This window comes from Hemitrygon akajei, chromosome 6 (genome assembly GCF_048418815.1).
Source record: "Hemitrygon akajei chromosome 6, sHemAka1.3, whole genome shotgun sequence".
In the NCBI taxonomy this organism is placed as follows: domain Eukaryota; kingdom Metazoa; phylum Chordata; class Chondrichthyes; order Myliobatiformes; family Dasyatidae; genus Hemitrygon; species Hemitrygon akajei.
In genome coordinates, this window is record NC_133129.1 from 130,490,698 (window position 1) to 130,512,571 (window position 21,874).

Genomic DNA, 21,874 nt, shown 5'->3' on the forward strand with positions numbered 1-21,874 from the left:
TCCTCTTATTTACCCCTTGATCATGACCCCACTAAGGAGCACCAGTCCACTGTCTCCTATACCATCACCATCCTTATCAGCTCTGGGTATCTCCCATCCACTGCCACCAACCTCATAGTTCCCACACCCCACACTTCCTGTTTCTACCTCCTACCCAGGATCCACAAACCTGCCTGTCCAGGTAGACCTATTGTCTCAGCTTGCTCCTGCCCCACTGAACTAATTTCTGCATACCTTGACACTGTTTTATCCCCCCTTGTTCAATCCCTTCCCACCTATGTTTGTGACACTTCTCACACTTTGAATTTTTTCAATGATTTTAAGTTCCCTGGCCCCTTCCGTCTTATTTTCACCATGGACGTCCAGTCCCTATATACCTCCATCCCCCACCAGAACGGTCTCAAAGCTCTTCACTTCTTTTTGGATTCCAGACCTAACCAATTCCCCTCTACCACCACTCTCCTCCGTCTAGCGGAATTAGTTCTTACTCTCAATAATTTCTCCTTTGGCTCCTCCCACTTCCTCCAAACCAAAGGTGTAGCCATGGGCACCTGCATGAGTCCCAGTTATGCCTGCCTTTTTGTTGGCTTTGTGGAACAGTCCATGTTCCAAGTCTATACAGGTATCCGTCCCCCTCTTTTCCTTCGCTACATCGACAACTGCATTGGCACTGCCTCCTGCACGCATGCTGAGCTCGTTGACTTCATTAACTTTGCCTCCAACTTTCACCCTGCCCTCAAATTTACCTGGTCTATTTCTGACACCTCCCTCCCCTTTCTTGATATTTTTGTCTCCATCTCTGGAGGCGGCATATCTACTGATATTTACTATAAGCCTACTGACTATCACAGCTACCTGGACTATTCCTCTTCCCACCCTGTCTCTTGCAAAAACGCTATCCCCTTCTCACAATTCCTCCATCTCCAATCGCATCTGCTCTCAGGATGAGGCTTTTCATTCCAGGACGAAGGAGATGTCTTTCTTTTTTTAAAAAAAGGGCTTCCCTTCTTCCACCATCAACTCTGACACAAATGCATCTCTCCCATTTCTCGCACATCTGCCCTCACCCCATCCACCCACCACCCCACTTGGGATAGGGTCCCCCTTGTCCTCACCTACCACCCCACCAGCCTCCGGATCCAACGTATTATTCTCCGTAACTTCTGCCACCTCCAACGGGATCCCACTACCAAGCACATCTTTCCCTCCCCCCTCTTTCTGCTTTCCACAGGGATCGCTCCCTACGCAACTCCCTTGTCCACTCATCCCCCCCCCATCCCTTCCCACCGATCTCCCTCCTGGCACTTATCCTTGTAAGCAGAACAAATGCTACACCTGCCCTTACACTTCCTCCCTCACCACCAACCTGATGGCAGGAACATTGACTTCTCTAACTTCTGTTAATGCCCCTCCTCCCCTTCTTACCCCATCCCTGGTATATTTAGATTGCCCCCTTTTTTCTCTCTTTCTGCCCATCACTCTGCCTGTTCTCCATCTCCTTCTGGTGCTCCCCTCCCCCTTTCTTTCTCCCTAGGCCTCCTGTCCCATGATCCTTTCCCTTCTCTAGCTCTATATCCCTTTTGCCAATCACCTTTCTGGCTCTCAGCTTCACCCCACCCCCTCAGGTCTTCTCCTATCATTTCGCATTTCCCCCTCCCCCTCCTACTTTCAAATCTCTTACTATCTTTCCTTTCAGTTAGTCCTGTTGAACGGTCTCGGCCCGAAACGTCGACAGCGCTTCTCCTTATAGATGCTGCCTGGCCTGCTGCGTTCCACCAGCATTTTGTGTGATTTGCTAAACTAACTCTTTCTATTGATTTGTCACCCTTGGAGTCTGAAATGGTTAATCCAGACACATGAAAGACTGCAGATGTTATAAATCTAGAACAACACACACAGAATGCAAAAGGAATCTAGTAGGTCAGGCAGCAACAATGAAGAGAATGAACAGTCAACATTTTGGGTCAAAACTCTTGATCAGGACTGGAAAGAAAGAGGGCAGAAGCCAGAATGCAAAAGACCTGCACCCTTTTATTCTGGCTTCAGTGCTCTTTCTTTCCAATCCAGATGGAAGGGCCTTAGCCCAGAGTGTCAGCAGTTCATTTCCCTCCACAGATGCTGCCTGACATGCTAAGATCCCCCAGCATTTTTTGTTCATATTTGTGATTAGTGCAGCCTAGGGATGTTCCTAGGGCTTCGAGTGAGGGAACATGTGGAATGGCTGGATGGCCACAATAAAACAAAACTCCAATGAAGCCAAATGACTCATTCAAATAACATTACTTGCCAAACCAAAACTGCATGTACATCATATTATCTGGGATTCCCACAAACATGCAGTGGCACATCCCTGTGGATTCGGTTAAGGAAACAATTCTCAGTTTATTCATGTTAGGACTAGGCTTGCAAATGGGAAATGAGGGCCCGAACTTTTGCTTGCAACCTAAAACTGAAGTGTAAATTGATAGATTGGGATTCCTTTCTCTTCTTCTTTGATGCAAAGATTATGTATAACCACAATATTTCCGGTTGTATTGCCTTGCATGCTTTGGAGGCCTAACAGATACAAAAGCTCTGATCCTCTCTAATTGTCTTGCCCTTTCCCCCAGGAGAGTGGCAAAGGAGTTCATCAACAAACACACCTGCTTTACATGACATGGAACTGCAGGCTGGCACGTACGGTACCTCTCCTCTTCAGTAGTTACAGACATCTTGTTGCAGAAAAGCTGAGTGCCCAAGAGGCTGGCAATAAAACTGTTCAACTCTCTGATGTTGCCTCTAAACCAGGCTGCAGCAGACTTCATAACTCAGCTGATGGACTTCCAATATTTTGCTGTGAATTCCAGGCCAGGAGGTGGAATGGCAAGAAATCAGGAGGGAATTCCGAAGCTTGGAGCCTTGCCATTTGAGGGTATTCATGTAGCAGTTCAAATTGGAGGTGTCAAGAAGGTATAAGCATAAGCATTTCAGACAGTTGAAATGTTTTCATATATAATGTGGACCGTGGCCATGGAGGAATTGGGAAACAAGGTTTTGTTAGTCTGGAAGCCATTATAGGTCAAAGATAAACAGTAAACATTAAGGTGAAAGTTAGGGACATGTGAGCTTTGTGGCTCACCCCTATTGACATCAATGGATCTGGGGTTAAGAAGGTGAACAGCTTTAGATTCCTCAGTAACATATCACCGAGGACCTCACTTGAACTGTACATACCAGCTGTCTGGTGAGAAAAGCACAAAGGCGCCTCTTTCACCTTCGATGGTTGAAGAAGTTTGGCATGAGTCCCCAAATCCTAAGGACTTTCTACAGGGGTACAAATTGAGAGTATCCTGCCTGGTATGGGAACTGTACTTCCCTCAATCGCAGGACTCTGCAGAGAGTGGTGCGGATAGCCCAGCACATCTGAGAATGTGAACTTCCCACTTATTCAGGACATTTACAGAGGTGCATAAAAAGGGCCTGAAGGATCAATGGGGGCCTGAAGGATCAATGGGGACCTGAGTCGCCCCAACCACAAACTCTTCCAGCTGCTACAGTACGGCAGCATAAAAGCCAGGACCAATAGGCTCTGGGACACCGTCTTCCACCAGGCAATCAGACTGACTAATTCATGCTGACATAATTGTATTTCTAAGCTATTTTGACTGTTCTGTTTTATATCTTACTGTACATACATAGTACAAATTACTTTAATTTGCACCATTGCACATTCAGAAGGAGGTGCAATGTAAAGATTTTTACTCTTCATGTATGTGAAGGATGTAAGAAATAAAGTCAATTCAATTCAATTCAATTCATAAGCCCTTAGAAGAGCTGTACAAAGGTATCATGGACACATACAATAATGGCAATGGTGGGACATTGTTACTGAGATGGGAATAAATGCTTTGGTCATGGTGAGGATTTGGTCAGGAGTTAACTCACCATCAAATAGATTGAACAAAACTGAAGACTGTTTACCACCTGGCTGCTAAATGAAGTGTACCTGTCCTTAAGTGCAACGTTTGAACCTGAATGCAGTCCTGCAGTTGGAGTCTGAGCAGACCTCAGATCAAACACTTTCTAATTCTTTTTTTTTCATATTTCTACTTGTTTTTAATGGGCTTTTTAAAAGTTTTGTTCTTTAACAGGAACCTGTGGTGAAAGGTTGTTTTTCAGAATGGTGGGAAGGGTACAGGTGTGATCCCAAGGGTTGGTAATACAACAAAAGTTCTGTATGTCTCTGGCCTGTGATGCAGGCCACACTTTCCAGAGCAGCAGGCGCCACAAACCCCTGAGCTGTAGCGAAGTGTGACAAGGCTCGTAAGAAGATGGTAAGGACAGACTGCTGGAGTGGGAAGATGAAACTTAATGAGAAACTGTATGTGTCATATTTTGAAAGGAAGAATGACATGATGCAATATAAAACAGAGTGCACAATTTCTGAAATGGCACAAGAGCAATCAAACAGTTCTGCTGACAGTGAGAGGGCGGGATGAGCACATGGTTCAAACAACAGACAGGATCTTGGGTTTCATTAACAGTTTAAGAGCAAGAAAAATATTCTGAAGTTTTACAAAACAATGAGGCATTGTATTCTGTTTTGGGCAATGTACTTTAGGGTCAAGTATGAAGGCTTTAATGATGATGCTGAAGGGAAGTTATGAAAGTGTTGCCAGTGAAGAGGGATTTCAATTATGTGGGTGTAATGAAGCTGGGGATTTTTTTCATTGGAGCAGAGGCAGTTGCAAATAGATTTGTTAAAGAATTTAAACTCAGGAAGGGTATGGTCAGTGTGGTGGAGGGGCCAAGAAGTAGGGGATATAGAGTGAAGGTGATCGCTGAATAAAATGTAGATGATGTGAGATAAAGCTTTCAAAAGCTGGTGTCTGGAGTTCATTGCCAGGCCTAGTACTGGCGACAGGGCCAAAGGTGGCCTTTGAAAGGGGCTGGATAGGTTCCCAAAGGAAAGAATTTACTGGGCTATGGGAGAGGGTGAGACCAGCTGAATTTTTCTCACACAGACCTCCAAGGGGCAAAATGGCCTCTTGCCATTCTTGTAACTAATCTATGACTCTGAGAAGCAGTTGTTACAGGATTGGTATCTGGCAGTCTGGACTACTGAGTCACAGTTATAAGTTCAAAACATAATATTTAAAATATCAGAATTAATAAACCTGGAATATAAAATAAAATATGTAAATAAATCTACTATCCTTTAGAGAAGAGCTCTGCCAACATCAGCTGGTCAGGCTGGTAGATGACTCTAGGCCATTTAGTGAGACTGATGCCTAACTGCCTTCTTCTGCCCAAGGTGCAATGTGGGGATGTATGATAAACATTGTCCATACCTGTGATGTTCATTTATACAATATATGGCATGAAAGTACTCTCTAAGACTGTGACAGAGCAGTCTGCCACACTTAATTTCTTCCTCCCCCCAGTAGCTCTGTACCATTAAGAGGATCCTGACTGGCTGTGTCATTGCCTGTTACGGGAACTGTGCTACCCTCAATAGCAGGGCACTGCAGAGAGTGGTGCAGACAGCCCAGTGCACCTGCGGATGTGAACTTTCCTCTATTCAGCACGTTTACAGCAGCAGGTGTGTAGCAACGGCCCAGCCCGGAGGATCATCGGGGACTCCAGCCATGCCAACCACAAACTGTTTCAGCTGCTTCCGTCTGGCAAATGGTACCACAGCATTAAGGCCAGGACCAACAGGCTATGGGACAGCTTCTTTCACCAGGCCATCAGATTTATCAACACATGTTGATCTGATTGTACATTATATCTGTCTGTACATACACATATACAAAACAATTATGTATACAATCTTAGTGTCTGGGCAATATCCTCCCACATTTCCCTTCCTCATTGCTTGTACTTAGTGTTGGAGACGCAACAAGAAGGTTTTTGCTCCCTCATGTTGTGCGATGAATGTAAGGCATAAAATTCTGATTCTAATTCTGATTCTCAATATCCCTGTCTGATAGTGCTGACATTATACTTATTGGGTGCTCACACTAGGCTAACGCACAGCCCGGACACTTTTGTTTGTATTTCCACACTCCAGGACAGCGGCATTCTTTGACGCCTCCTGTTTGTTGTTGCTTCCTGTTTCAGGGAGGGGACAAACTGATGGGTGGGGTGTCTCAAAAAACATGCCTGCTTGTGGTGGCACATGCTTGGTGCCGCCTCAGTGGAAGAGCTCATTTTGGGGGACGCGGGAGAGTGCTGGCTCCTGGAAAATGGTTAGTTATTGATTCATTTCAAAGTTCAAAGTTTCAACAGCACATTTATTATCAAAGAATATATGCATTGCACAGCCTTGAGATTTGTTTGCTTACAGGTGGCGACAAAGCAAGAAACCCAAAGAACCCATTTTTTAAAAAATCAAAATGAAAACCAGCAACCATGCGCAGAGGAAGGGAAAAAAAAACACATGCAAACAGTGGAAGTGAGCAACAGCATTCTGAACCACAATGAGTCCTTAGGTCTGAACCCCAGACTAGGCCCAAAGCCTCAGTATCAGTTCATTATATTAGCAGTAATGGAGCACAGCAGCCAGGGCAGACTTCGTAGACTCAGTGCCATGGACAAAGTAGTGATCATCGTGGGAGAACAAACAAAATCAGTTCTCACCTCCGATCCCAAAACCCTCTCTTTCCAGTCTGTCTGAGCCAGTGTTCAAATCATCCAAACAATGTATTGTACCTCACACTAGAACCTGGGCACCACTGCAGTGAAAGGCTCCGGGCCTAGACCATGCTGCCCAATGACTTGCTCCAGGCCAAGATTTCGCCGTCCAGCCTGAATCTGCTTTTGATTTCTCCAAATCGACTCAGAACCCAGAGATCCAACCTCGCACTCAGGTTGGATCACCCAACGGGCATTGAATCTCCTCCGCCTGTATTTCTCCACTCTGAATGGCTCACTCCATCTGCATTGATTCGACCACAATTTACTTCAGAGATGGTGTTACTAAAAATGTTTTAGTTGAATTTCTTTCCCTTTTGAACTGCCAGTGAGTTTTTGCATGCTCTATTTGTTTGTTGTGCAATGTCATTGTGATCTTGCTGTGACTAATGTATTTGTGGGCTTTTGTGATTGTGGAGAAGGATGTGAATTCCTGTATTCAGGCTCATGGTAACAACGGCCCTGCATCCCAAAGAATGGACACTACCCCTTTTCTCCTGGAGCAGGGACTCCCAACCTGGAGTCCACAGACCCCTTGAATAATGGTCGGGGTCCATGGCATAAAAAAGGTTGGGAATGCTTATCCTAGAGTAATGAGATCCTTACTTAATGGTTTGTTTCAGTGAAAGTGGGGAAGAGAGAAAGAGAGGCTCTGATAATGTGAGATGTATTATGTCAGACTGGTGGCTTGGAGCTGTAGTCCTGAAGGTCTGATGGTATATATCTGCATCACACACAAAATGTTGGAGGAACTCAGCAGGCCAGGCAGCATCTCTGGAAAAAAGTACAGTGAACATTTTGGGGCAAAGATCCTTCGGCAGGACCTTGGCCCAAAACATCGACTGTACTTTCTTCCATAGATGCTGCCTGGCTTGCTGAGTTCCTCCAACATTTTGTGCGTGTTGCTTGGATTTTCTCTTGCTTGTATGTGTCTGCATTTTCTCTTCCGTCATTTCTGTTATTTTGTCATTTTTTCTCTGTATATATTTTTGCACTTCTCAAAATTTTTACCTCTGGCACACAATGAACACCTTAGCACTGAATATGTTATTGCAGACTGCCATTTGATTTGTAAAATCCACACCTTCATAGGCGCACATGACCCTCACCAGAAACTCATGGTGTGACAAAGATGTAAGAGGTTCTGCAGATGCTTAGAATTGAGAGCAAAATGCTGGAAGAACTCAGCAGGCCAGGCAGCATCTATGGAAATGAGTAAACATTCAACTTTTCAGGATGAGACCCTTCTTCAGGACTGGAAAGGAAGGGGAGTAGATACCAGAATAAAAAGATGAAGGGAGAGGAAGGAGGACTAGCTAGAAGATGCTAGGTGAAGCAGTGGGTGGGAAAGATAAAGGACTGGAGAGGAAGGAATCTGATAGGAGAGGAGAGTGGAGCATGGGAGAAAAGGAAGAAGGAGGGGCACCAGGGGTGGTGATAGGCAGTTGAGAAGAAGAGGTAACAGGCCAAATTGGGGAATGGAAGAAGCGAGAAAGGGAGGGATATTTTTTATTGGAAGGAAAAACTGGTGTTCATGTCTTCCGGTTGGAGGCTACCCAGACTGAATATGAGGTGTTGCTCCTCCAACCTGAGGGCGGCCTCATCATGGCACAAGACGAGGCCATGGACCGACATGTTGGAATGAGAATGGGGATTGAAATCGAAATGGTTGGCCACTGGGAAATTCTTCTCTTGATGGATGGAGTGGAGGCACTGGAAAAAGCAGTCCTCCAATTTACATTGGGTTTCACCAGTGTAGGAAAGGCAGTATTGCAAGCACTGTGCACAATAGACAACACCAACACCCCAACAGACTCACAAGAGAAGCGTTGCCTCACCTGGAATGACTGTTTTGGGCCCTGAATAGAGGTAAGGGAGGAGGTAAATGGGCAGTTATAGCATTTCAGTCGTTTGCAGGGTATGTGCCAGGAGGCTGATTAGTGGCGAGTGACAAATGGACAAGGGAATCACAGAGGGTGCAAACTCTGTGGAAATCTCAGAACGGGGAGGGGCCGGAAGAAAATTTGTATTTTGTGGTACGATCCAGTTGAAGATGGCAGAAGTTGCAGAAAATGATGTGTTGAATGCAAAGGCTATTGGGGTGGTAAGTGAGGATGAGAGGAACTCTATCCTTGTTAAGACAGCAGGAAGACGGGCTGAGCGCCGATGTCCAGGAAATGAAGGAGATGCAGGTCAATTACGGAGGAAAGGAATCCCCATTCTTTGAAGAAAGAAGACATCTCTAATGTCCTGGAAAGGAAAGCTTCATCCTGGGAACAGATGCGGTGCAGGCGAAGGAACTGAGAGAAGAGACAAGTATTTTTACAGGAGATAGTGTGGGAAGAGGAATAGTCAAGATAGCCACGGGAATCAGTAGGTTTATAAAAGATGTCGGTAGACAGTTTGTCTTCTGAGGTGGAGACAGAGAGATTGAGAAAGGGGAGGGAGATGTCAGAAATGGACCAAGTGAATTTAAGCGCAGGGTGGAAGTTGAAAGCAAAGTTGACAAAATTAACAAACTGAGCATTAGCACATGAAGCAGCACCAATGTGGTCATCAGTGGGGCTCATGAAGAGTTGAGGAGCGTTACCATAGGTGGTTTGGAACGTAGACGATTCAATGTAGCCCGTCCAAAAGAAGGCATAGATGGCACACATGCAGTTGCCTGTGGCTAGCCCTTGAGACTGGAGAAGGTGGGAGGAGCTTAAGGAGAAATTGTTTAGGGTGACGACTAGTTCTGCCAGAGGGAGGAAGGTGTTGGTGGAAGGGAAATGGTTAAGTGTTTTGTTGAGAAAGAAGCAAAAGTCTTTAACGCCTTCCTGATAGGGCAAAGAAGTATGTGGGCACTAGACCTGTATGGTGAAAACGAGCTGGTTAGGGCCAGGGAATTGAAAGCAGTTGAGGAAATCGAGGGCACGTGAAGAGTTGCGAATGTGTGCTTGTTTGTTTGTTTAGCATTAGTTTAACAGACAAATTCTGTGTGCCACTTGGAATAGCATGCAGTTGCAATCATCATGTGTCAACCTGAGGTGATTCTTTCCCAAATCAGGGTGCAGAAGAGGAAAGACAATCCCAGATTCAAGATGATGCATTTCTGGCTGAAAGGAGAACGTGCTTAACTCCCCTAGATATACATATCTAAGAATGGAAATAACTACTATTAAAACACAGCAGTTAATAGAGGTAGACAATGTAAGAATGGAATAACTGTTTTTACTGGAGTCCAATCCCTAATTGTTGTGCAAATTCCTTGTTTGTTAGTAGCTGTAATGCTTTCTCCTGACTTGTTGCTCCAGTTTCTTTGGGAGGCTTTATTTTTAACCACCTTCAATGAATAAGTAATATTTCTTATGGAGCACAATAAAATAACGAGGGATTTCTTTACAACTATTATTGAATGTATCTCTGCTCCTCTCACTTTGCATCCTTCCATCCTAAGCAATATCCTCAATATATTTGACAGATCTTCATAATTTACATGGTTGAACTCTTGCAATTTTTTTTGATTATCTAATGTCCAGAGTGGCTTCCTATGTTGGATAGCTGATGGTAGTTTACCTAGGACAAGAAACCGTGCATATTGTAAGTCACATTCAAGTGTTTTCCCAGCTCTGTTACAGTAACATTTGGGGAAACAGAAGGCTCACTTGGGTGTCAGAAAGTTTTCATTTTGATTAGTGGGTTGTTGGTTGCAGCCATGCTCGACATCTGATGTGTATCTCTAATGTATTAAAAATGTTCCTTGTTATAAAATAAACAAATCCAAGCAAGAATATGTTAACGTATGTACTATTGGAGGAGCTCGGTGGGTCCAGCAGCATCAGTGGGGGGAAAGAGTTTGTTGATGGTTTGGCTTGAAACCCACCATCACCATCAAGACAGATTGTGTGTTGCTGCAGATTCCAGCATCTGCATTTTCTCAAAGTATTACAAAATGGCTCTAGCGAAAGACACAACCAATGGTGACATCCTTCAGACATTTCACAAAACTACCTTTTTTTTTACTTCTTCTTTCAAGTATGATTCTACTATAAAACTCTGTGTGATTGGAACCTGCGAGCTGCACTTGGTTGGCATAATTTTGGGCCAATTGAGCGATCAGGTGCCTTGCTGTCTCCAAGGGTGATTGGTGAGGGGCAGAGTGAGGTGTGCAGCCTCTAGGCAAGAAGCCTAGAGGCAGGACGTGAGTCCATGATCAAATCCATTTCTCTCAGGTCTCACTGATCAAAGCATCAACCAAGATTAAAATCAATAAGGACAAGAGCAGAAGGCGAACGAGTGTTCAGCGCCATCTGCCTGTGTTTGACCAGTCCCTCTTTCTCTCTCGCTTTCGCTCGCTGCTGCCGGAGGATGGTGCCAGAGTCTTGGGTCTTGGGCAAGGTTTAATTGATGTGGCTTGTGGATTGCACCTGCAGTTCAGGTTATGTCAGTTTCCGGTTACCCCTTTTTTTATTGCTATTTTATGCGATTTTGATCGGTGTGAACTGGCTTTGCGGCTTGCAGTGAATGAACAAAACAACGCTAATTTGAACTGGACGAAGCTGAAAATTCCTAGACTGTTTCAAAGACTCTATGGTTTGATATTTGCTACTCTGTGTGTTTTTCACTCACTTTTTACCATTTGCATAATTTGTTCTTTGTTGTGCATTTTGTGTTCGATGTTTTCTTTGAATGGTTTCCATGTTTCTTATTTGTTTTATGGCCGTCTGTGGGAAGACGAATCTCAGGGTTGTATACTGCATATATACTTCCAGAATAAATGTACTTTGAATCTTTGAATAGTTTTGAATCTTTGAATCTTGTGTCTCCAAAGAAGATGTTGGTGGTCAAGTTCACATTATAAATACGAGGGACCACTTAATTAGAAGATTGGGAGGGGGAAATATAGAGACACAAGGAGTTTAGCGAAGGAGATCCAGAGCACAGCATTTACAAGGACAAAGAAGAACCCTCTTCTTACTTCCCCTATTTATAGTGAACCCATTTATCACCAAAAATATTTTAAAAATAAAGTCTTTATTTTCAATGAAGTCGAAGAAGGACTTTTGGAGTCATCTAAATTGCGCTGATATGCTGTGGTCTGGTTTATTCCGCAAGTCAAGGTCTGACATAGTGTAAATAATATTTCAGTGAATCCATCAGTACTTACAGTGCAACATTAGATATACATCCCTGAGCAGCAGTATCAGAGCCCCCCCCCCAACAAAATGTTGGGATATTCCAACCATTTGAACTTTGGTTTGGAAATGATGCTCACTGACACAAATTTTAGACGTGGGAGTTATAGTCAAGGTTAAAATGAAAAAAATAACATGAAATTGTCAGATTTTGAACAGCACAGTGACATGAAATTTTGTTTTACCTGCACACCTGCCGAGTTTATGCGTTGACACTGTCTTCTAAACAGTCTGGGCCATTTGTGGGAAGGGGCTTTGTTCAAACCTTAGGGAAATTTTCCACAGTGGAGGAAATCTTACAAGCATTAAGACTTCAGACAAAGTGGAGTCTGAGTAGGGTGGGGCTCAGAAACCTAGCAAATTGAGAATGTGAGTGAATTGTGTTTGTATGGATTCAGTGATGTTACCTTTCAAGGACTGAAATGTCTAAATTATTCTGCTTCCCTTTTTTTTCCAGTAAAAGTCAATCATATTTGTTTTTTACCCTTGCAACAAAATGTTTCCATAGTCTCAAAAAGAACAATAGTTTTGTGCCATGTTGGGTTCAACGTGACCATTTGGTCAATTGCTCTAATGAGCATAGACAGCAGAAGGACTCTCACAAGAGAGCCCATTTTGTGCCTCATGAGCTCATTCTTACAAATGTAATTTTCAGCTTATTACCTAAAGCCACAAATATTGAAATAGAGCATTTACTGTTCAATTAACAGTATTCATAAGCACTGCAGACTGAATCAGAAAATAACATGTCGTCCTTGTTGAGATGATCTCATGATCCCAGTCCCTGTTGATCTATCGCAGCAGTCTCCTTTCTGATGTGAAGTAAGATCATCAAGTGTGGGAAAAGCATGGTATGGTTATTTTTAGTCAATAGTACAACAGCAATATTTATATACTTTCTTTAATACGATGTAACATCCTGGAGACATTCACAACAGAGTCATTGTACTACATTTAAGAAATAAACCACTGGAGGAAATTCTAGATGACAAAATTCTTGGTTAAAGAAATAGGAATTATGAAATGAAGGAGAAGTGAGTGTTTTGGAAGACTGCTTGTGAAGGCACAACTATTAATGCAGGAGCAATAAAAATCCACACGGCTCAAGAGCTGGAGAAGAAATTTCACTGAGGGGTGTAAGGCTTGAGAGCATTACAGCAATATCAGGTCAGGTGAGGCATTGGAAAGGGACAGCAGAGCTTAGTAAGTAACACCAAGCAAACTAAGAGTCGGCCAAAGGAATTTTAGGAATAATTGACTTTGGCAATTAAATAAATGATTACCGTCCTCAGGTGACAGTAAGCAGAATTTGGTCCATTTTTCAGTATTAACAATTACAAATGATTCAGCCAACAAATGAAGGAGAAAGGCAGGTTATTGTTAACACAGAAAACTTCACTAGAACACAATGCAAATCACTAATTTTTGCTTCATGTTTAACTTGGCGACTGAATACCTGCAACACTTTTTAACTCACTTTGAGGATTAGGAAGGGTACTTTTCAACTCCGCAACTTTGATGAGCTCCTCTTTATTTTTCTGATGCCGATAAATTAGACTTCTGCTGAGATTTCAATTTAGACCAGTCTTTTAAATTGTGAGAAGGCACTTTACAAAATGAACTAAATTCAACTCTTCACTGGACCTTACATCACATGTCTGATTAGATAATTTGATGCCAATTCATTTGGAGTTTCAGTCAGCTTGACGGAACTCAAATGCAGCTGTCGCCAATACTCTGGGCTCTGATTGTTTGCGAATTCCAGTCAGCGCCTGCAATTACTGCTCACTTCAGAATAACAAGCTGTCAACACAGTGATATTTTCCTGATGATGAATGTTCAAGTCAAAGATGAAATTATTCCTTTCTTGTTCAGCTTTATCATTGGATTGAGATTGCACTTTACTGCCTGACATATGTTCACAATACAGACACTGTAAAACCTGAATTGGTTTATACCCTATAGCCTCTGAGAAAGATTGCCATGAAAGTGACAGAAAAGTCCTATCTCATCTGTTATTTTTGATACAGTTAAAGGATCGCTCACTGCTAAAGTACTAAACAACTGGAGCAATGGTTTTTCTCTTACTTGATTTATCTGGCAAATGTAAATATTTTCTAAGTGCTTCTTTAAAATAATGGCGTATAAGGTCATATTTTGAAAATCCCTGTGCAGCCTTGTATGCACCCAATCCCCTACAGTTTGATAGATTTCCAATGTGTTGGGTCCTGGCAGAGGACAGGATCTTGCAAAACGGACTCTGAAGACAAAAAGGAGTGTCATGCGGAGTCTGTGAAGAAACAGAATAGTGGCACAGCTAGCAGAGCTACTGCCTTGCACCTGTCAAGTACCTGGGCTTATCCTGACCTCAGGTGCTGTCTGCATGGTAGTTGCATGCTCTTACTATGACCTCTGGAGTTTCCTCCATGTGCTCTGGTTTTCTCCCAAATCTTAACGATGTGCAGGTTGGCAGGTTCATTGACCATTGTGAATTTCCAGTAGTGTGTAGATGAGTAACAGAATCCAGGGCAGATGGCGGGAATGAGGGAAAATGACAATGAGATGAGTGGTGTAACTGGGTGGAGCAGACAGTGGGCTGAAGGCCCCCCTTTCTGTTCTGTTTATCTCTGCAACTCCATAGCAGTGCTAAGGTCCAGAAATGTACGGACGAGAGTGAACTTCATCAGATGATGCTAAACTTTGATTTAAAAGTGCTATTGGCTTTCCTTTTCTCCAAAAGAAAGAGAAAATGCTTCATGAAAATCAGACCATCCCCTCTGCCAGTGTACCAATCCTTCAATACTCCTTAGCTTCCAAATAGAACAGAAACATGGGAATTTCTTATAATGATTTATGGGCTGATACTGAATAAAAGAGTTGAGTCTGTGCTTGAGTGTTGGGACAAGATCTATGAAAGTATTGGATGTTGCGGATTTGAACAGTAAACAAATGCAACAGTAATTATTATGGGCTATAGAAAGAATGGTAGTGATGTAGGAATCAAGATTGCTTACCCCTTTGAGTGTTTTAATGTGGTGATTGAAATGGGAGCTTTTCACACTGCAATGCTTCTACTGAGATTTATGATAAAGTTCAGTCTAGCAGCCAGATCACTGTAAGCCATGAGATGTGTGTCAGGGAAGTTCCATGATTATTCTAATATGTAGAATGTAAAATAGGGCTGGAAGTATGAAAAGAAACAGGGTAATATTGGCAGTATCTAGTGTCTAGATATCGAGATACTTGTAATATATCCTGTTGTTTTGATGAGTGCTTAAAGTTTTAAATGTTATTAAAGATTTGAGGGCATTAGGGTTCACTATAAAGGGTGCTTACTGTAAAGATGACTGTTTTGTGCAATGAGCTGACTGAGTATTCATGAGATTGTATATTGTTAAAAGTGAAGGTGATATATTTTTCTGCCAATTAAACTGGTCACAAGCCTAGGTTCCAAAAGTGTATAGATCCCAGTTTCTTGCTGTACCTATCCAGGCTACACAGGTAAGGAAAGGATTGTCAATTTTAGGGTGATTTTGGGGTTAGGACATAAAGCGAATATTGACTTCAGTGACCAAACTTCAGATCAGAATATAAATTTCAGATTAAATTTAAAATGCAACTCTGAACAATTAGTTCCTATAAGCCTCGAATCACAGACTAAATGATGTTGATTAAAATTCATTTAGATGTCTGTGTGGGTGTGAATTGGGAGGTATGAAGCTTGTGTGTAGTTTTAAAGAAAGCATTGTGGATGCATTGTAAAAATAGAATTGTCCTTGATGTTTAGCACATAAAATGTCAGGTAACAGTGGACCAGCCAGTTGTGTGCATACATCTACTGATGCCTCTGGACACATCTTCAGTGATGTTCCTGGAATTATTGGGTGTTTCAGGTCTTTCAACATCATACACCCTCTTCCAGGTGACCCAGCCGGGGCTGATCAGACCCCAGCTTGTGTCCAGCTGGCTAGCTACTTATGACTCCATGGCTCCCCTCTTTTGAGCCACAGCCACCTTGAGGCCCTCTCTGCCGCATCGGTGGTACTGCGGATGGCTCTCCTCCTCCTCTCTCCCGCGATGCCCAAATTGCTGAAGGCTCTGGCTAAGGAACGAGCTGCGAATCCCCTACAACCAACCTCCACTGGGAGACACCTCACTCTCCATCCTGCCTGCTGGCAGTTGCTGACAAATCCTGCGCACTTGGAGAGCTTCCTTTCAAAGGCCTTTTCCAAGCGATCTTCCCATGGGACTGTCAGCTCCAGCATCACCACCTGCTTGGTAGACTCAGACACAAGGACAATGTCTGGTCGCAGGTGGTGGCTGCGATATGTTTGGGGAACTTCAGCTGCCGTTCGATGTCCACCGACAGCTGCCAGTTCCTTGCAGAGGTCAGGATGCCCGCAGATGTTCTTTTGGCGGGTATTGGCTGCTCCCCAGCTCTGACAAAGGCAATGGCCTGCTTAGAGGGTCGGGACTGCTTCACCCACTCAACTCCTGCACTGATGGCTTCAGTGATGGTCTTCAGGACCTGATCATGCCTCCATCGGTACCGTCCCTCACCAAGTCCCCTTGTGCAGCTGGTTCCTCGCTTGGAATACAATGGGCACGCAGATGACTCTGCTTTGCCCCATGTGTGCAGGTTTGATGGGGTTGGAAGTACATCATACACTGCCTGGATGAGAAATTAGATGCGGTGTGGCTCGGCTTTCCAAAGCTCAGCCTAGGTCACTTTCCTCTCAACTGCATTCTTCCATCTTGTCCAAGCTCCCTGTTGCTTCATTCCCACCACCTTGTAGCTTCTCGTCTCCTCCACTGCTGCTCTCACCTCCTCCTGAACTAGATGGCACCTTTCCTTCCCTCTGATGGTGTCCATTTGGGGAGTTGGAAAGGATCCTAGCCCAGCTCTGCCTCGTGTGACCACTCCCACCAGCCTCCTGTGACGCAGCCTTTCCTCTGCTTCCTGAACAGCTTCCTCTGCCCTCCCCTTCCTGCCAGTCCTCACTTGGATCCCTGCTCTAGCCACCTTCCACCGAAGGGCTCTCAATGTGATGCTATTCTATCTCGCTTTGTCAAATAAAGAGGCTCCTTCATGTCTGCCAGTACTTTCCTCTGGTGACTTTGTTCACACAACAACAGTCGTCCTCAGTCACAGGTGTAGCGGACAGCAGTATGACATGCTGGCAACTGAGTTAACTCCATATCCTGCAGCTGTAGTAGAATTTTTAGCTCTATTGCAATCCTGATGTAAATACTGACAAATATCCATCAAAACTGTAGGATGAGTCGACACTTTCACTGCTTCCACTAGTGCTGGGTTAGCCCTATGTCAAATATTAGTAGTACTATGAAGAACTACTTTAAAATTCCACCATATGAAGAGTCTTGAAGGAAGGAAAGAAAACAAGAAATACAAGAAAAAAAATCACAAGACAGAAAGCGAAATTTTTGAAAAGGGATAAAGATCATGCTAAAGAAAAAAATACATGTGGTTCACATGACCACATGGATGGGGCTTTGTCAATTATGCATTTAGAGATGGTTGAGGTTTGTAATGAAATCTAGCATTTAGGATTTCTCATTTTTATATTGAAAGGTGCTGCTAAAATTCAAAAATGTGTAAATATCTTCAGCCAATTTCCCTGAGGATTGTAAAGTTCCCATATCATTTCTCTGTTAAAGAATTTTTTTGCTGGGGGTTTGTAGTTCACATTCAAAACTTCTACCAGTAGTTTTTCAGAGTGTTGTAAGCAGCTCTATCTTGGGGTTACAATATGACATTCATTTCCTTAAAGGAGTAAACAAGTGGAAGCAAAATTTCAGGATAATTTCTCATTATTGTGTTTAAGTAAAAGCAATGGTATCTGCCAGGGCGTATATATAAGCAAGCACAGTGAGTAATCAGTTTGACTGTGGCAGGCTCTTCCCCCCATTCTGCACTCTTGCTCATGTTGTCCGCTGTGTTCTCACAAGCAGGAGCAAGTTGCTGATTCACTCTGACACCTTTTTTCATCACTCTCAGGGTAACCATGTGACCAGCTACAGTAATAATATGTTTTGCCCTGCTCAAGTGAAAGGCTCACAGTCTTGACACTCAGTTATGTCAGGTTGCTTGAAGTGTTAGTATTACAGGCTGGTTGAATCCACCAGCTTCCGGATCCAGCATATTATCCTCCACAACTTCAACAAGTCCCCACCATTAAGCACATCTTTCCCTCTCTACTCCTCTCTGCTTTTTGCAGGGATCATTCCCTCTGCAACTGCCTGGTCCACAGGTCCCTCCTCACAGATCTCCCACCTGGCACTTATCCCTGCAAGTGTAAGTGCTACACCTGTCCCTACACCTCCTCTCTTACCACCATTCAGGGCCCCAAACAGTCCTTCCAGGTGAGGCAACACTTCACTTGTGAGTCTGTTGGGGTAATCTATTGCATCCGGTGCTCCTAATGCGGCCTCCTCTACATCGGCGAGACCCAACGGAGGATTGGGGGACTGCTTCGTCAAACACCTCCACTCCGTCCACCACAACAGACAGGATCTCCCGGTTGCCACCCACTTCAACTCTGTTTCACATTCCCATTCGGATACGTCCATACATGGCCTCCTCTACTGCCATAATGAGGCCAAACTCAGGTTAGAGGAGCAACACCTCATATACCGTCTGGATAGTCTCCAGCCCCTTGGCATGAACATTGAATTCTCCAACTTCTGGTAATTCTCTCCCTCTCCCTTCCCCCATCCCAGTTTCATTCTGCCTCTTCCTCCAGCTGCCTATCACCTCTCTGATGATTCTGCCTTCTTCTGCTACACAGTGCTTTCACCTTTCATTCCTTCTTCACCTCTCCTGCCTATCCCCTCCCTGCTTCCCCTCCCCCACCCCTTGATCTTTTCTCTGATTGGTTTTTCACCTCACACCCATCAGCCTTCTCCTTCCCACCCTCCCCCCACCTTCTTTATAGGGCCCCTGCCCTCTCCTTCTTTAGTCCTGATGAAGGGTCTCGGCCCGAAACGTTGACTGCTCGTTTCCACGGATGCTGCCCAACCTGCTGAGTTCCTCCAGCGTGTTGTGCGTGTTGTTTTGACCACAGCATCTGCAGTGTACTTTGTGTTTTGGATGAATCCTACACCTGTACTCACCCTTGAAGGCTTCACCATCCACCATAAAGACAGGACAGCTGACTCTCTTAAAGGTAGAGGAGGCAGACTGTATGCTGAACTCAACATAGTGGTTCTGCCTCAATCCTGCTCACACTACCTGGAACATCGAATGGTCAAGTGTACTCCACGTTATCTGCAGATGGCGTTTTCTGCCATCATCCTAGTTGCGGTGAACGTTCCTGCACATGGCCAGTGTCAGGCAGGCACTGAGCAATGTGATCAGCAGTCACGAAGCCTTCCCTGTCATTGGAGTAGATTTCAACCAGGCCAGCTTGAAGAAGTCTTGAACAACTAGCACCAACATATCACCTGTGGAGCCAGAGGAGGTAACACACTTGATCACTATGACAAAACCAACAAGAACGCTTACCATGCCATCCCACACCCACACTGTGGGAAGTCCGATCACCTGGCTGCACCTCTACTCCCGGCATATAGGCAATGATTAAAGACCATAGCGCTAGTGGTGAGGACCAAGAAGGTTTGGTCGAAGGAGGCAGAGGAGCACTTTCAGGACTGCTTTGAGTCAGTGCACTGGGCAATATTCAGGAATTCATTGTCGAATCTGAGTGAATACACACAGATGTCACCAAATTCATCAAGACCTGTGCGGATGAGTGTGCATCTTCAAGAAACATATTGTACGTACCCAAGCCAAAAGCCATGAACGAACTTGTGAAATTTATAGTTTGCTGACAGCTGCATCTGCAGCATTCAAGGCTGGCTATACAGAAGTCCAGGTACGGCCTACAGAAGGCTATTTTAAGGCTGAATAAACAATTCCAATTGAAGTTAGAGATTGAAGTGGATGTGCGTCAGCTCTGGTTGGATTTGCAGGCCAATATTTCTTATAAGGCAAAACCTAACATCATGAATGGCAGTGATGCTTTACTCCTAGATGAGCTAGAAGCCTTTTATGCATACTTTGAAAGGGAGAAAACTACACCTGTGCATCTAGTTACAGTGTAATCTCTGTCTCAGAGGCCAACATCAGAGCATTTTACAAGAGGATGAACCCTCGCAAGGTGCCAGGCCCTGGTGGTGTACCTGTTCGGGCATGAAAACCTGTGCCAACCAAGGATATCTTCAATCTCTCACTGTTGCAGTTGGAGGTACCCACCGGCTTCAAAAGGGCAGCAATCTTACCAGTGCCCAAGAACATCAGGGTGGACCACCACAGGGACTCTCGCACAACTGCACTCACATCTACTGTGATGAAGTGCTTTGAGAGGTTGGTCATGGCCAGAATCAACTCCTGCCCAAGCAAGGACATGGACTGCAATTTGCCTCTCATCACAATAGGTCTACAGCGGATGCAATTTCACTGGCTTTCCACTTAGCCTTGGATCACCTGGACATTAGCAATACTGAAGCCAGGCTGCTATTTATTGATTACATCTCAGCATTCAACACCATCATACCCTCAGTACTAATAAAAAAGCTTCAATTCCTGCATTTCTATACATCTCTCTGCAACTCAATCCTTGATCTCCATATCAGGAGACCACAGTCCATGCAGATTGGAAATGACATCTCCTCACTGACAATCAACACTGGTGCCCCTCAAGGAAGTGTGCTTAGCACTCTGCTCTACTCACTACATCCATGACTATAATATAATTTGTTGATAGAACCATAGAACATTACAGCACAGAAACAGACCTTTTAGCCCTTCTTGGCTGTGCCGAACCATTTTTCTGCCTAGTCCCACTGACCTGCACTCGGCCCATATTGCTCCATACACCTCTCATCCATGTACCTGTCCAAGATTTTCTTAAATGTTAAAAGTGAGCCCGCATTTACCACTTCATCTGGCAACTCATTCCACACTCCCACCACTTTGTGTGAAGAAGCCCCCCCCCTAATGTTCCCTTTAAACTTTTCCCCCTTCACCCTTATAACCATACAACAATTACAGCACGGAAACAGGCCATCTTGGCCCTTTTAGTCCGTGCCAAACGCTTAATCTCACCTAATGCCACTGACCCACATTCACCCCATAATCCTCCATTCCTTTCCGTCCATATACCTATCCAATTTTACTTTAAATGACAATACCGAACCTGCCTCTACCACTTCTGCTGGAAGCTTGTTCCGCACAGCTACCACTCTCTGAGTGAAGAAATTCCTCCTTGTGTTACCCTTAAAATTTTGCCCCCTAACTCTCAACTCATGTCCTCTTGTTTGAATCTCCCCTACTCTCAATGGAAAAAGCCTATCCACGTCAACTCTATCTATCCCCCTCATAATTTTAAATACCTCTATCAAGTCCCCTCTTATCCTTCTACGCTCCAAAGAATAAAGTCGTAACTTGTTCAATCTTTCCCTGTAACTTAGGAGCTGAAACCCAGGTAACATTCTAGTAAATCTTCTCTGTACTCTCTCTATTTTGTTGACATCTTTCCTATAATTCGGTGACCAGAACTGTACACAATACTCCAAATTCAGCCTTACCAATGCCTTGTACAATTTTAACATTACATCCCAACTCCTATACTCAATGCTATGATTTATAAAGGCCAACATACCAAAAGCTTTCTTCACCACCCTATCCACATGAGATTCCACCTTCAGGGAACTATACACCATTACAGACAGATAGACAGCCAGACATACTTTATTGATCCCGAGGGAAATTGGGTTTCGTTACAGCCGCACCAACCAAGAATAGTGAAGAAATATAGCAATATAAAACCATAAATAATTAAATAATAATAAGTTAATCATGCCAAGTGGAATTAAGTCCAGGACCAGCCTATTGGCTCAGGGTGTCCGACACTCCGAGGGAGGAGTTGTAAAGTTTGATGGCCACAGGTAGGAATTACTTCCTATGATGCTCAGTGTTACATCTTGGTGGAATGAGTCTC